The 15,815-nt window shown below is 29.8% G+C and overlaps 1 protein-coding gene across 2 annotated transcripts in view; it reads right to left on the bottom strand.

Moving 5' to 3' along the window:
• Positions 1 to 6,412, bottom strand: part of LOC118189903 (solute carrier family 41 member 1-like) — a 140,068-nt gene extending 133,656 nt beyond the window's left edge. For both annotated transcript variants that reach the window (XM_035360611.2, XM_035360616.2), the window contains exon 1: positions 6,275 to 6,412. The gene's annotated coding sequence lies outside the window, so the exon portion shown is untranslated. The remainder of the gene's footprint in view (positions 1 to 6,274) is intronic.
• Positions 6,413 to 15,815: the final 9,403 nt, after the last annotated feature.

Raw genomic sequence — 15,815 nt, 5'->3', positions numbered from 1 at the left:
CTGGTGGAATAAGTTCAAAAATTTTCACAGAATGATATCATCCTGCAAGCTACAGCATAGTTTCAATGACGCACTTTACTTTAGAAAAATTTTAAAATGTAGGTAATAAGAAACTACATCCACATCAAACCAGAAAACACTTTCAGCGAAACAGAAGACTAGTGAGTCTCAGAATGATTCTTAAAGACAAAGAGAAAGAATAAAACATGTGTTCTAAAAATTAACCTATTTTTATGAAAGGGAATTTTGTATCCAAACATTTTCCACTTATACCACTCACTGTTCTTCATACAGTAAACTTAAATTTTCATTTATTCTATATCTTGAATATATCTTTATCTTTTTTTTAACATTTAATCATTTCCGATGGTTTGGGTTTATAAACTTGTAAACAAAGTACTAGTGCAAAGTTTATGTAAATAACTTAACCAATTAATCCCTTTTATAATAATTTTTATGGGGAAAATTGTTTCGGTTTAAGAATATTTAGGTTGATGGATGCCTACAGGTATGAATTAAATACATAGACCGAGGTTCCACTGCTTTTGATTTACCAAACTGTTTAATCATGGCGTTGTCCATATGATATCAGTTCAAAATTTCTTTTTCCTCTAAAATGTTTATCATTTTTTTTAACTTATAATAAAGTAAGAAAGGAGCAATAATTTTTTTGTGATAGTTATAACATGCAGTATGTTTAATCATCAAATTCAATTTAGATTGCATATTATCACATTCATTTTCTCTGTAAAATATTAATTTTAACTTTTCATCAGCTAAAAAATAAGCAGTGGCTTTTTCCATGATAACATTAATTCCTATCCTTCTTTCTCATTTAAAAAAAAAACTTTCTAAAATGTTAATCAGGTTTAATACAGTCAAAAGTCGTTAATTCGGACACCCATAATCCGGCCCTCAAAGCTAAAAACTTTCTGCGCATGTGTGTTCGCGTTCGTTTTACGCGTTCGTGTAAGACCTTGATGACTGCGCATTTGCGTGTGCGCGTTTAATGTATAACGGACGGTGTAAGCTAAAATTATCTATTTCAGTTAATGTTAATGATTGCGTTGTTCCTTAATCTTCGAATTGGATCCCGCTTATTATTTTTTGTAGACTGTAAGAGCAATTTTATAAAAGTAAACTTGAACTTTCGATTATGTCAAATAGAATTTCCGATGCTGGAGCTCTCAAAGGATCTACAAAACGAAAGTATGTTTCGATGTCCATCAAACAAAAAGTGGAATTGCTGCAAAAAATGCATAAAGACATGAAGAAGGTGACAGAGTAGTTAGTGAAAATGAAAAAATTTCGATTGACAAGTTAGTCCGTATTCTCGGCACAGCAATTACGGGACTTGAACAGCGGAACTTTGTAACTGAACGAGAAATTATGTCTGTTTATAGAATAAAAGAGAATGTATTATCACATAAAACGAAGCAACTTAAACAACTTACATTGATAGAAATGTTTAATAAAGTAAACAAATAAATATTAAGCTTTTTTTTTTGTAAATTTTGTTACCCTTCTGCATGCCATCTTACGAGATTTAAACTGATGATCTATAATCCGGAAAAATCGATAATCCGGAATCGCCGAAGTCCCGACGAGTCCGGATTAACGACTTTTGACTGTATATCATAACATCATTTGAAAAAGAAGTAGTAGTAGTAGTAGTCTTTTCTTAAGAGCATGAAATTTTGCAATCCGAGTGAAGGTGCAAAAATGGCCACTAAAATTATTGTATAACGAAATATTTGAAGAAGTACTGTAAAAAGCTAAGGGGAGAGGAGGTTTTTATGGAAATAACTGGTTTCCTGGTTCTAGTATTCATTTTTTATCACTTTTCCCTTCACACTGAGAATTTATGTGATGGCAGCATGTCAGATGAGAGAAAATGATTTTATATTGACAGCAATTTAAGAATGATACACTGTATAAAGATAAATAAATTTTATTCCGTCTGTACATTAGTTTTTCACTTTTTGATGATTGCCTTAATAATATTTTCTAATAGCAGTAAATAAGTTTTAAAGCTGCAAAATTTCATCAATGCATATATGGTGGCAACTTTGACAAAGGAAGTATCGCATATCATGGTTCAAAATCATTAGGTCTCTATATATCATTTCTATATTTGCCTGCTTCAGTGTTGAGAGCTGAAGCCTGTACTAACATACCTTGAAAAATTTAGCTACGTATGCATATTCTTTCTCATTAAAGTTAAAATGTTCTACAATCACTACATAAAATAAATTCAGAACACTATTTCTATTTTTCTCCCCTAAAAGTGAAAATTTTCTTTGGATTTCTTTAACAAAAACACAAGCAAATACAAGTCTTTTGTAAAAGGAAACCTTCTTCAAGTGCAGTTACCAATTTTTTATTTCAGACAGCTTAGATATACTTAACTATATATCTACACACCAAATTCATAATTTTACCATCAAATGAATAATACAAAAGAACCAGCCCAATAAGGTAAATTTTTTCATATATGGGCTTTTTATATGAGTTATTTGCATTTTTTAAATATACCTCCGTTAAATATTTTATATTTATACATAAAATTGTCATAAATTTCTAAAATTTCATAAGGGAAAAAATTATGACACTTTAGAAAAAGTAATTTAAAAAAGTTAAACATGAAAGAAAACTAAATTTGGAAACATTTAATTTTTTAAAAAAAGATTATTTAAAAACTAGAAAGCATTATTTATATATACAGCTAATTTAAAATTTGAATTGCCAGCCTTAACAGAAGCTTTTTGATTTAAAATACTGGGTAGAGTAGACTTTAAGGTACCCCTTGTATTATGGCGAAGTTGTTATTTGATTTATCGCCAAGTTGTCGTTTCATTTATGGTAGCCTGAGTAGTTTAATGTTATGGAAACCTTATTGTGACGTAATCGGGTGCATGATTCTGGGAATTTTTGAATCATGGAATGTTTTGTAAGCATTTTTGTGGTGTGTGTTAGTTTGATTCTTTAGACGGTAGAATGGCCGAATGTAGTGAGATTAATTTGAAGTTTCTGTATGATTTGGAGCGAAAGGGGAAAAGAGCTTTAATTGACTGGTGTATAAATGAAGGTTTACTTAGTAACCATTATAAGTGTCCTGTATGTAGAAAGGATATGCGTCTAGTCGAACGTAAAAAACGTTTAGATGGATTTGAATGGGTTTGTAGGAAGATAGGTTCAGATGGTCACTATGTGAAGCATTTGATCAGAAAGAGTACCTGGTTTGAAAAAAGTCATTTGAGTATGATTTAGATTTTGATTTTTATGTGGCTCTGGGTGTATGAAGTGTACTCGAAAATCATGGTAAGTGAATATTTCCTTTTGATAGTGCTTAAATGTATAACATGTTTTTTTTTTTTTATGTTATTTTATTCTTTGGTTTAAAATGTATTTTATTGAGATTATGTATTTTTTGTGTGCCTATATTGTAGAATTCGGTGCTCCTTTGACTTTTTAAGTGAATATATATCGATGAGTAAATGGACAAAGTAAAAAGGGAGTGCGTAATGCAAGTTTGTGCAATTCTGGGATTTTTTTTAAGTGAAAATATGTCGACGTGTACATGGATAAAGTTAAAAGAGTGTGCAATGCCATTTTTGTGCAATTCAGGGATTTTTTTTAAGTGAAAATAGGTCGACGTGTACATGGATAAAGTCAAAAGAGTGTGCAATGCCATTTTTGTGCAATTCAGGGATTTTTTTTAAGTGAAAATAGGTCGACGTGTACATGGATAAAGTCAAAGGAGTGTGCAATGTCATTTTTGTGCAATTCGGGGATTTTTTTTAAGTGAAAATAAGTCGATGTGTACATGGATACCGAGTAAATGCAATTGTTTGTCTTGTTATTTTGGGCTTTGTGTAGCAGCGATTTTTGGTGCAAAAATCGGCGATTCGCAAGCCAAAATAACGAGTCAAAGAATTGCACAAAATCGGTATCCGTGTACCACCAAAAATCGCAGAGTTTAGCCAAGGGGTACTCTAAACTATACTTTTACCAAAATACTTTCAGATCTAATCACGATTCTTTTAGTAATTTATTTTTTAGTTCGGATTTTAGGGATGCATATAACTTTATTCAGTTATAATGTTCCATACATACTAAACAACTATAGTCACACTAAAATATGAGTAAGGTTAAAAAGAAACTAAGGATTAAAAACGGTAAAAATATATGAAACACTTCATGAAAATAATTTTGATAATTTTTTATTATGATTATATGAAGGATAAAACCTAAAGTACATTTAATTCTTAGTTAATCTACAATTCTTGAAGAAAATAAGAATGCCTTGGTAAATCTTAATTTCCTACATAATTTTTATAAATAAAAAGCAACATGAAAAGAGAAGCATTGGATATGATAAAAACACTATACATGAAACATGGAAAATAAATACATGAAAGCAACACTTCAAAATTTAAATAAGATCAGAAACATTTTAAAAAAAAAGCTTTAAGAGCAGCTGTGTAATGTACAGAAACAAATTTAAATAAATGGCCTAAATGCAGAAATAAACATTACACCAAAGGCCTATACTACACTGTTTTTGTAATATGCACATTTAAAATTGAGATTTAAATTTAACCTTCTAAATCAATAAAAAATTTAAATATATCATATGATCTTACATCATATGAAACAATTTCTGTTTGTTCTGCAAGCAAATCATTTTAAAAATTCCCTAGAATACAGAGAGAGAGTATTGACAAATGATAGACAAGAAATCTCTTCTCAAATATACTTCAATATTTCATCCTATAAAAACTGAAGCAACATATTAAAATATGACTCAGTTTTGCCAAGGACAATTCTTTCTGACATAGACAATCATATGCCAATACAATAACCAAAGTACCATCACTGACAGAAATATACTTTAAAATACCATAAAGAAAACTCGAAATGACATTACTAATAAATGTCAAATATAGAGTTGGTAAATCTTTCATTTCAACAATCATTTTCACCTACTTTTGACAACACAATAGAAAGTCAAACTTATCAGTTTGAGAAACTTTTCATTTTTAACTTGCCATCATGTAAAATATATGTACTACACTTATTTACACTAACATCTAATAACTACATATTTAAACAGGTAAAATACGATATTAATTTATCACTAAGGTTAATTTCCAATGTCAAACTAGACCAGACCACTATGTATCAATATCTGATACAACTAACGTCATTAATTGATTAAACTTAAGCAACTTACATAGAACATTATCATCAAATGAAGCAATTTATCTCCAAAGAATTCTAACAATGAGTCTGAATAAAAACACACATCTATGTTTTGCATCTATTTTAATAAAAATTCATCAATTACATTTTAATTTAAAAACCATTTGCAGAAAGCTCTCAAAAGTAAAATTTTATTAAAATAATAATTTAATTACATATGTACCATAAGCTTTACATTTGTTTCCAGGAAAGTTTTAAGGGCGACTTCATTCTTTACATACAACAATGAATATTAATTCCTTAATTAATCTTTTACCATATTTCACAAAATAACTTTTCAATTTTGGTATTTTATTAGCATAATCCATAATTTTAAGTTATAGTAGCATGATGACTGCTCTCAAACTTAACCTCTTTAAGTAAAATAGTAACAGTTCCCAACTATAAATATATTTTAATAATAAATTTCTAAAAGCTCTCCAGATAAATTAAATATAATTATTTTAGTTACTGAAAGCAATGCAACCCTTTCCTTTAATTTCATTTTTTTTTTTTTTTTTTTGAAATTTACTGGCTAATGGCTTCATGATGCAAGACCTGAATCTTATTAATACGCAATACATAATTCTTCAAATTTGATATATGAAAAAGAACTTACAGCTTTAAATACATTTTCTCAAACATATGGAAACAGCTCCTTCAAAAATGAAAGCAGAAATCTCCAAATCGAACATTTAAATCTTTATAATTCATACATGCATACGTTTCGTAACAAATTATTAAGAAACGATCTTTATCTTTTTTTAAAATACAATATTTTTGTTTCTTAAACATATAGTGTTAACAAAAATAGAAGAAACATTATTTAACAGGAACTGGAATTCGAGAATATCCATTAGTAGGTCTAATCTCTGAATCTCCATTAAAAGGACTATTAATTAAACGATTGCTGTTCGTAGGTATTTTTAAAGAAATGAATCTAAATATTAGAAAATGTATAACTATAACAATACTATGAATATAATAGACAATAAAGGTGATTTTGTTCAGACATAATATTATTACATACCCGAGTAGCGCTGTGGTCTGACAGACCCAACAGTCAGCCAGTTAAAGGACTGCAGCTGCTGCAGTACAATTTAGTAAAAAGCCGCACGAATGACGTAATAATAGCAGTTTCAATGACGTCATGTGACGTAATTTACAATCGTATTAAAAATAATATTTTTCGCTTGTTTCAAAATAATAAAAATTATACTTTAAAAAAAAAAGGCATTTTGACCCTTTTTGCTAAAAAAGAAATTTTCCGAAATTGGTTATATCCTCATAAGAGTACCATAAGCTTTACATTAAGGAATAGTGATAGTATAGAGCTAAGAAATTTATCCTCGATTGATTGTTGAGCTGCGGTGCTTAACCACCAGGGTGCCTGGGCGCCATAGCCCTACCCCTCATCGAATAGCATGATAAAAGTTTCGAATTATGAGAAATATAACTGAATGTGCTAAATAATTAAATGAGCAAGAGTTTAAATTCATAATTGCTAATAGTTAAATACATATTTTTTCCTTAAGTACCTAATTACTAATCCATACATAATTAACTATTTTTTAACAACTATTTCACAGAAGAATACATGTACACACAAGAGAAACAAAATACGAAGTGCGACGCCTTAGTGCCACTAGTAAAAACAAAAAGCAATCAGGAGGAAAAAAGAACAATATACAATAAAGAATCTGAGCAACAATTTGCATAACACATATACAAAATTACACATTACTAACATTTAGGATCGCCCTTGGGCGCTTACTGAAATTGGGGTCCCTAGTATCATAACAATAGTTAACAACCACAGGATTGTCCAGAAGTTCCTGTTTATCATAAAATGCCTGTTTATCATAAATGCAATAAAAATCACAAAGATCCTGACAGACAGACAGACAAAGTAGACAGATGTCTTTTGTTGCACCCGCTAAGTCTTTCTGCACCGATGGGCGAAAAATCAAGCATAGGTGCGAAGGAAAGGTATATAGAAAGGGGGCAATTTCGTATTTCAGAGGAGAGTAAAAAGGAACTTCGTATATTTTATACGAGTTCGAAAGGCCAGGAAGAAAAGATGGGACAAAATAAAGTAAAAAATAAATGGCCCAAAAGTAATGGAGAGGAAAAAAAATTTATTTATAATTAAAAAAAAAAAAAAAAAAAAAAAAAAAAAAAAAAAAAAAAGGCCTATAGAAAGAAAAGGAAAGGAAGTAAGAGAATTTTGTTTAAAAAAAAAAAAAAAACCATGATTGTGTTCATGAGTGTAGTCAAAGTTGTTATCATTTACATTAAATACAGTCTTCCAGGTGTGTGTAATGAGTGTGTAATAATAAAGCTGAATAGATGTAAAGATGGGGGAAAATTAATAATAAAATAATAAATATTGGGGGTCCAGTCACATAACAGTATAAGTCAAGTTTAGAAGCTAACTTTTGCTATAACAGGGAAACTAAAATTTAAAAATTTTTAAATTTAAACTTTTATTTTTTAACATGGAAACCAATATTAGCCTCTACCTTGAGACACAGTAACAGAAGACACATAAGATCAAGATACATATAATATCATGCAAAGTTATACATTAAACTAAGTAACATCATCTATTGCGGTTTCCAACATATTTATATACTCAGAAAACACCATCAGATAAAATCATAAATCCAAAACAAGGCGAGAACATATCAGCAAAAATAAATAAGTAAATAAATTACAGAGTTTCTTTTTTATTATTATTAATTAATTTTTTAAAAAAAATAAGCATTTTATTTATTTATTAAGTTAATGGTCATAATTTATTATATGTGTACTATTTTATCAATTTGAGGCACACTGTATTAATATATGCTTTTAATTTAAATAGATAGGAAATATAGATTAAAGGAGCGAAAACTACAACTCTGTACATTCATTGAGGCCCGAGATCGTGTTTTTCCCACTCGAGAAATTCCTCAAAGGGGCCCCAATGGGTAGGGCTAACACTGCTGATAAGGGCTACTGATAAGGATAGCGTCCCTACGAGATGGTAACCAAAAAAGAACCACATGATTTAAAGCAATTACTAAGTATTTAATGCCAGAACATAATAAAATGAGCATAATAATAATAATGATCATAATAAATAAATGAATTTAAAAGTACTTTAGTGACAGATATTTGATTTAGCTTAGAGAAAAAAAGTTCTACTTATCTGAACGCTCCGTCTTAGTGCTGCAAAAGATTGCAAGGAAGACAAGACCCCCCAGGTACAGGAGAACTCCCGGCCTTGAGAACGAGACAATGCAGAGGATATTCGCGAAAATTTTCTGAAATAAATGAAGATTTTCCGGAAAACACCTTTGAAAATTCAGGAGCTCTTCCAAGATCCTGCCTCCATCGTACGTGATCACAGCGCCCGCCTCTATTCTTTTATATCCTTTATTACCCTCCAGTTAAGGTTTAAGGTAATGTTATCATATCCAAAAGAGCCAAAAAATTATAAAGTAAAGTTAAGGCCTGCCTTTTTAATATATAAATTAATAAATTTTGGTGGTACTTGGTTATCAAATTGTACATTAATTAGTTTTATGATTTCTTCCTTTAAATCGTCATTTTCAGTACATATATTTTTTATTTTGATAATTTGGCTATGAAACGTGTTTTCTATTACTTTTCTAGAGATATTAGAGTTCCAATTAATTAGTTTAATAGTAGGAAAATGGAAATTCCTTCTTTTATCAAATAATTTAATTTTGTTGTGTTTAATAATTTGCAGGTTTGGAATTCAATAGTATCTTGATTCGTAAGCCTTAACTGGAGGGTAATGAAGGATATAAAAGAGTAGAGAAATTATTGTAAATTTTTATTGTAAATATTTTGTAAATATGTATATTTAATCAATACTGGATTCTTTCCTTTTACTAATAAAGGGCCAACTCTTTTCAAAAGTCTCAATTATAGCCCGAATTGAATGAAGATTTTAATCTTCTTCTTCTAATTTTCCATACTTTAGCCAGTATTTAGTTAAGTTTTGATATACCAATTAAATCAAGTTCATTAAACTTTTAATATTTTCTTTCATCAAATTTAAGTTTTATTTAACTTCCTAAAGGAATTTTTGAGAAATTTCTGAGAATTTTTAGAGTTTTTTTTAAGGATTTCATTTCAAAAAAATTTTGGGAAATTTTAATATTGAAACATTTTAGTTTTTCTTAATTACTTTAATTTTTTGCAATTTTCACACAAAATATCTTTCACTTAATTTTTTTAACAATTTTCACAATTTTTCAACAGAACACACATTTCAAATTACATACAGTTTACATTTTTTTCACATACCACTTCACTTTAATTTTTTTCACATACCACCTCACTTTAATTTCCTTCAAGCAAACATACATCTCTTGATTGGCTCAGTTACTTAACTCCCTAAATAATTAATATTACTACCTTTAGGATTTTTAATTTAATTTAATTTAATTAATATTAATATTTACAAAAAATTTTTTACTATAACAAAGATAACAGCTTGACACTCAACTTTACCTACATAAGCGCCATCTATATAATTTGAAGAACACACTTACTTCTCTTTCACAACACTTTTGCAGACCCCCAACACTCATATAGTAGGTAAGTTAGAATTAAAACTTACTATTTACTTGCTTTAAGTATTTTTTTAAAAAAATTTTTATGTAGTATCTAAGTATTTTCTAAATATGAAACTATTTTCAAATATATATTTATTTTAAAAATTGTGAATTAGTTCTTTTTGTTACTTTTGGTTTCTTATTGGTTTATATGGATTATGTATAGTTCTTTTATAGTTTCTTTTTATTGATATGCATATTCGTGTAGGGGAAGTTTCTGTAGACAAGGATCTCTAAAATACATTGGTTTCTAAATTTTTTTATTATTTTATAAAAAATTAATTTTTAAAAAATTTAATTTTATTAATTAAACTTTTTCTTTTTTAAACTTTTCTATTAATTAAACTTTTTCTTAAAAATTTAATTTTTTAAGAAAAAGTTTAATTCTTGACTTTACTTGCTTGTTTCTTAAAAGACTTAATTAGTATTTTCCTTTTTGAACTTTAATTCTTAAATGTTAATATTTAAATGTTAATTTCTAAGGGTACCACTTTATTGGAATTACTTTTGGTTTTGACTTTTACCCTTGCCTGCATGAATGACGAAACACGAAATGAATGATTGGAGACTTAGGTTTGGAGGCAACTTCCCCTTGATAAGTCTGTCTCCTGCCTACTCTACGATCATTCACATATGCATTTTTTTAAAAAAATGTTTAATTTAATTTTAATTTATTAAATTAGTGGATTTATTTTCATGGATAGATTTTACACTTGATTTGCTTATGCTTCTGAATTTAAATGATATTGTAGATTAGTTCGAGAATTAAATCTTTTACATGTTTGCATTTTTAAAATTATTTTGGCTTTTTTCCTTTTTTTTTTTTTTTTTTTTTTTTTTTTAGAATTTAAATTTGCTTTTCTACTTTTTTACTTTTATACGTATTTATTTAGAATTTAAATTTGTTTAAATTTAAATTTCATTCCTTGCAGCAATGGCGCAAAGAATATTTAATTAAATATGTATTTAAATTTAATTTTTTTAATTAAACTCAATTTTTTCTTTTGAAACAATATATATATATATATATTTAAAACAGATTTTGTGTGCCTTAACCTTCTATGCTTCTGGAAGTTACCAATGATATGTTGGTAATGAAGCCCATGCAGCCAGTCCGTTCGCTGGATTCGAACCTCGGACCGCACTACCAGTGTTCAGAGATTTTACTGCTTGGCCACTAGTGGGATCGATTTAAAAAGGGCATCAGTAGGAATCTGTACTGCAATTTCCTTTCACTGCATATGTTAATATATTTATAATACATTTAGTTACTTATTTATTTAAAACAGGTTTTGTATGTCTTAAATTTTTATGCGTTTGGCAATTTATGAGAAATATGTTTGTAATGAAGCCCATGCAGCAAGCCCGATCGCGGAATTCGAACTTCGGTCCGAACTATCAGTGTTCAGAGATTTTACCGCTCGGCCGCTAGTGGGATTCAATTTAAAAAGGGTATAAATAGAAATATGTACTGCAATTTCTTTCACTGCATATGCTGATATATTTATAATACAGTTATATATGTATATAGCTATTTATTTAAAAAAGGTTTTGTACGCCTTAAATTTTTATGCTTTTGGAAGTTACCAGAAATATGTTGGTAATGAGAAATATATTAGTAATGATAGATATATTGATATATTGGTTATTAGAGATATGTTGGTAATGCAGAAAACCCGTTCGCGATATTCGGACCTCGGACTGAACTACCAGTGTTCAGCGATTTTACCTCACGGTCGCTGGTGAGATCGATTTAAAAAGGGTATAAATAGGAATATGTACTACAATTTCCTTTCACTGCATATATTGATATATTTATAATATAGTTATATACATATATATATATATATATATATATATTATATATAGTTACTTATTTATTCAAAACAAGTTTTGTTTGCCTTAAATTGTTTTGCTTCTGGAAGTTGCCAGAGATATATTGTTAATGACAGATATATTGGGCTGAGAAATAAATGTCAAGTTGGTGCATTTGAGAGGTTACATATGTTATTTGTTCTGGTATTTTCACCAAATAGATAAATTTACATAGTTTTCAACAAAACAAAAACAAATTACGATTCAATCGAAAGTTGGGATTTTCTGGTGTCATCAGCGCTGTAGGATGGTACAGACGTATCTATAATTGCACCTACTGATACGGAAGAATGCCAGAGTTCATTTATATAAACAGAAAAATCTTTCCATTATCTTAATATGCAGCTGTTATGCAATTTTCCCTTCCATTTTATATAATACATATATGTTTATGTGTGTGCATTTATATGCCAGATGATATGTTTTGTGATTTAACCTATAGTTATTTAATTCTTTTTATTTTCCTTCCCATTACTTTTGTTAAAAATTTCTTATATTTTTACTCACTAGTAAATCGTCTTTTAATGCATCAATCCAAAGTTTTCTGCTTATTTGTATTTTCGATACATGGTATATTTGTAGCTACGTGATAAGTATAATTCCTGAATAAATAAAATTATTGATATAATCATGGGCTACTAAAAATTTAAAAAAATTTTGATACAAATTCAATAGGAATATTAAACACGCGTACGCGATGCTATATTTTAATGATTTGATTTAGGACACTGTTACATAACCTTTTAAGACAAAATATTTTAACCATAAAACTGTTAACAAATAGTTTACAAACATGTAACCTTTTAGAAAATTTTCATTTTGCAAAAGATCATGCTTACGCTCTTCATATATCTGCTGTTTTGTGTAAAATATGCATTGACTCTTCCCATTTCTTTTTTCTGTGCTCTTTACTAAATGTTCTATCAAGTTTATCACTTAACAGCTGCAGAGTTTTTCGAAAAATTTCACCATTTACTCCAACTGATTGGTAATTTTTTTATTCCACCATCCTCATTGAAAAGCACGTGCGAAGCAGCACTTTTGACAACAAACTACCCCCCTTTCCCCTGAGCCTCCAGCAATGTAGAGGTGAGACAGACTGGTTGCTATGCAATAAACGTCATTTCCGCACGGAATCTCTACTTCATTTTCCGCCGACGGAATTTGAAGGGGTAAGACTCGCTCTCCCGTTTGCTGTCGAGTGGAAAGAGAATCCCGACTGGTTTTCCGATATCGATCTCGACAGGTGTCCAGACTAGACCCCTTCATTTGAAAGCTTCTGTAGAAACAGCTTTACCATGAATCAAAAATTAAGGATTGTCTAAAATTCCCCTTTACGAATAGTGAATTTCCTAATTTTCGTTATAATATAATATTTTTTCAGTGACATGATATTTCTGCAATATGAAGCATGATATAAGACTTATACACTATTGCGAATCTAGTTGCAATTAGGAAGCTAGAAGTCAGATGTCTGAGTGAAACATCATAATTATGAACGGCAACACAGATGTAGAATGATAATAAACTTGCCAAATAAACCCTAGACTGAAGTTACTGTTTCAGAAATATTTTCTGTTCAAACACTTCCCTGATTAAAATGTTTACAATAATGCATTTATTATTGGAGAGTCAAATTGAGTGGATGAATTGGTGTCGGATCTGGTGGCTACCAAGAACCTTAAGCTCGGAAAGATAAAAAGATTATGTCCACAATGGTTCCTAAGTCATCTAGAGAAACAAGTCTTTCGCTAAATGACAGAAAACAATCAAATCTTTACTACAGCAACCAATAGTATTATACATATGCCTATTTGGCCCATAAGTAACAAATCTGAAACGAAAAATAATTGCATTATTCAATTATACAATTTTTTTTAATATAATAAATTCTCCTTCAGGAATTTAACATATTGTTTTTCAGACAGCGCGTCAAAAATTAATTCATACAGTCAAAAGTCGTAAATTCGGACACCCATAATCCGGGTCTCAAAGATACAAACTTTCTGCGCATGCGTCGCGTTGACGCATTCGCATAGCCGTTTACGCATGCGCGTAAGACCTTTACGGCTGCGCATATGCGTGTGCGCATGCGCATAATACGTTTACGGAAGCGCGTTTAATGTATAACAGACGGTATAAGCTAAAATTATCTAATTATCTATTTCAGTTAATATTGCAGGTTGCGTTGTTCCTTAATCTTCGAATTGAATCCGGCTTATTATTTTTTGCAGACTGTTAGAGCAATTTTATAAAAGTAAGCTTGAACTTTCGATTATGTCAAATAGAATTTCCGATATATATTTACTAATATGTAAAGGATCTACAAAGTGAAAGTATGTTTCGAAGTCCATTAAACAGACAGTGGTGTGGTGTGGTGTATTTAATTTTGGCAAAGCCCACTAGGGTTATCTGCCTAAAGGGAGGGATGCCTTCGTGGAGGACTTTCTAAGGGAAACTGGCTCGTATACACGTTACACATGGGGAAAACCACGAAAACACCCATGCAGCCAGCCCGTTCGCGGGATTCGAACCTCGGACCGAACTACCAGTGTTCAGCTTCTTTACCGCTCGGCCGCTGGTGGGCCCTAAACAGACAGTGGAATTGCTGCAAAAAATGGATAAAGGCATATCCTTCGATTATCTAATCATTCCGAAATATGTTTATCAATTTTACGCTGCTCTGCGGGGGGAGGGAAACGACGCGGCGCGCAATGAATTGGAAGTTGATCTGTCAGCACTATCCTTATCTTCAGGGCAGATGTTTTTATTTTATTTGGCTTATAATTCCTTACTAATTGTAGTATTTCATCTCGATGTACTCCGTCTTTGATATGATTTAAATCAAGTTCCTCGTCATTATAATTCGCTTCCGATAGTGAAGAAAGTGATGCAGAGGTTATTGAAAACGAAAAAATTTTGATTGACAAATTAGTCGGTATTCTCGACTCGGCAATTATAGGACTTGAACAGCGGAACTTTTTAACTAAACAAGAAATTATGTCTGTTTAATAGAATTAAAGAGAAAGTATTATCACATGAAACGAAGCAACTTAAACAACTTACCTTGAAAGAAATGTTTAATAAAATAAACAAATAAATATTAAGCTTTTTCTTTTTGTCAATTTTGATACCCTTTAGATCATAATTGTTCTTTATTTCATAAATTACGGTTTCATATTTTTAATTTTATAATTTCTGCATGCCATATTACCAGATTTAAACTGATGATCTATAATCCGAAAAAATCGATAATCCGGAATCGCCGAAGTCCCGACGAGTCCGGAGTAACGACTTTTTACTGTATTAACTATTCTTTCCTATTTCTTGGAGAAAAAAAGGAGGGGAATTCTTTTTTTATTATTTCTTCTTCCTATGTGCAAGAAAATGCTAAAATTACAACAGTAATGAATGTATTTGAAAATTCGAAGTTAGTTCGAAATAATTTGCATATTGTGAATATTTCATAAATGATGATGTCAGATATAGAGATTTAAAACAAAGCAAACTCTTTTAAGTAAAATAAAAAGTAATAAAAATGTAAGAACTTTAAATAAAAATTTGTGCTTAAAAACATCGATAAAGGTTTTCCTAAGTTTAGTAATAGCATGAAATAAAATGAAAGGAAGTGAAGTTCCCCACTTTCAAATCTAATTAATGACTTCAGAAATTGGAAAACTCTTATAACAGAGGGTGTTTACCCATTTTCAGGACGGTTTCGATAAAGAATTATAAGAGAAAAGGAAAAAACATGTTGAAATAAAAATTTCTGACAACAGCTTATTATATTTGAATTGAGAAATATATTCTGTTACTTTTAAATGTATTCCTCTTTTAAAACGTCGCATGTAAAAAAGCTGTGGATTATAGGATATAATTTTCTGCTTTAAGAAGAGAAATATTCCTGTTCCATAATTCAAAAATGTTGTGAAATGCATGGCATAAAAAGTTCTAAATTCAAAATAAGCAACGTTATTAATCGGAAATAGAAAAAAACAGTCAACCAATACTTTTACATTTAAAGAAGATCTCAAATGAATACCCGAAAAATGTACGTATTTGTTT

The sequence above is a fragment of the Stegodyphus dumicola genome, chromosome 3 (genome assembly GCF_044657685.1).
Source record: "Stegodyphus dumicola isolate Sdum_Otavi_A_Nest chromosome 3, ASM4465768v1".
Taxonomy (NCBI): Eukaryota; Metazoa; Arthropoda; class Arachnida; order Araneae; family Eresidae; genus Stegodyphus; species Stegodyphus dumicola.
Note: the sequence above shows the minus strand (reverse complement) of the source record. Positions and strands in the feature narration are given on the sequence as shown.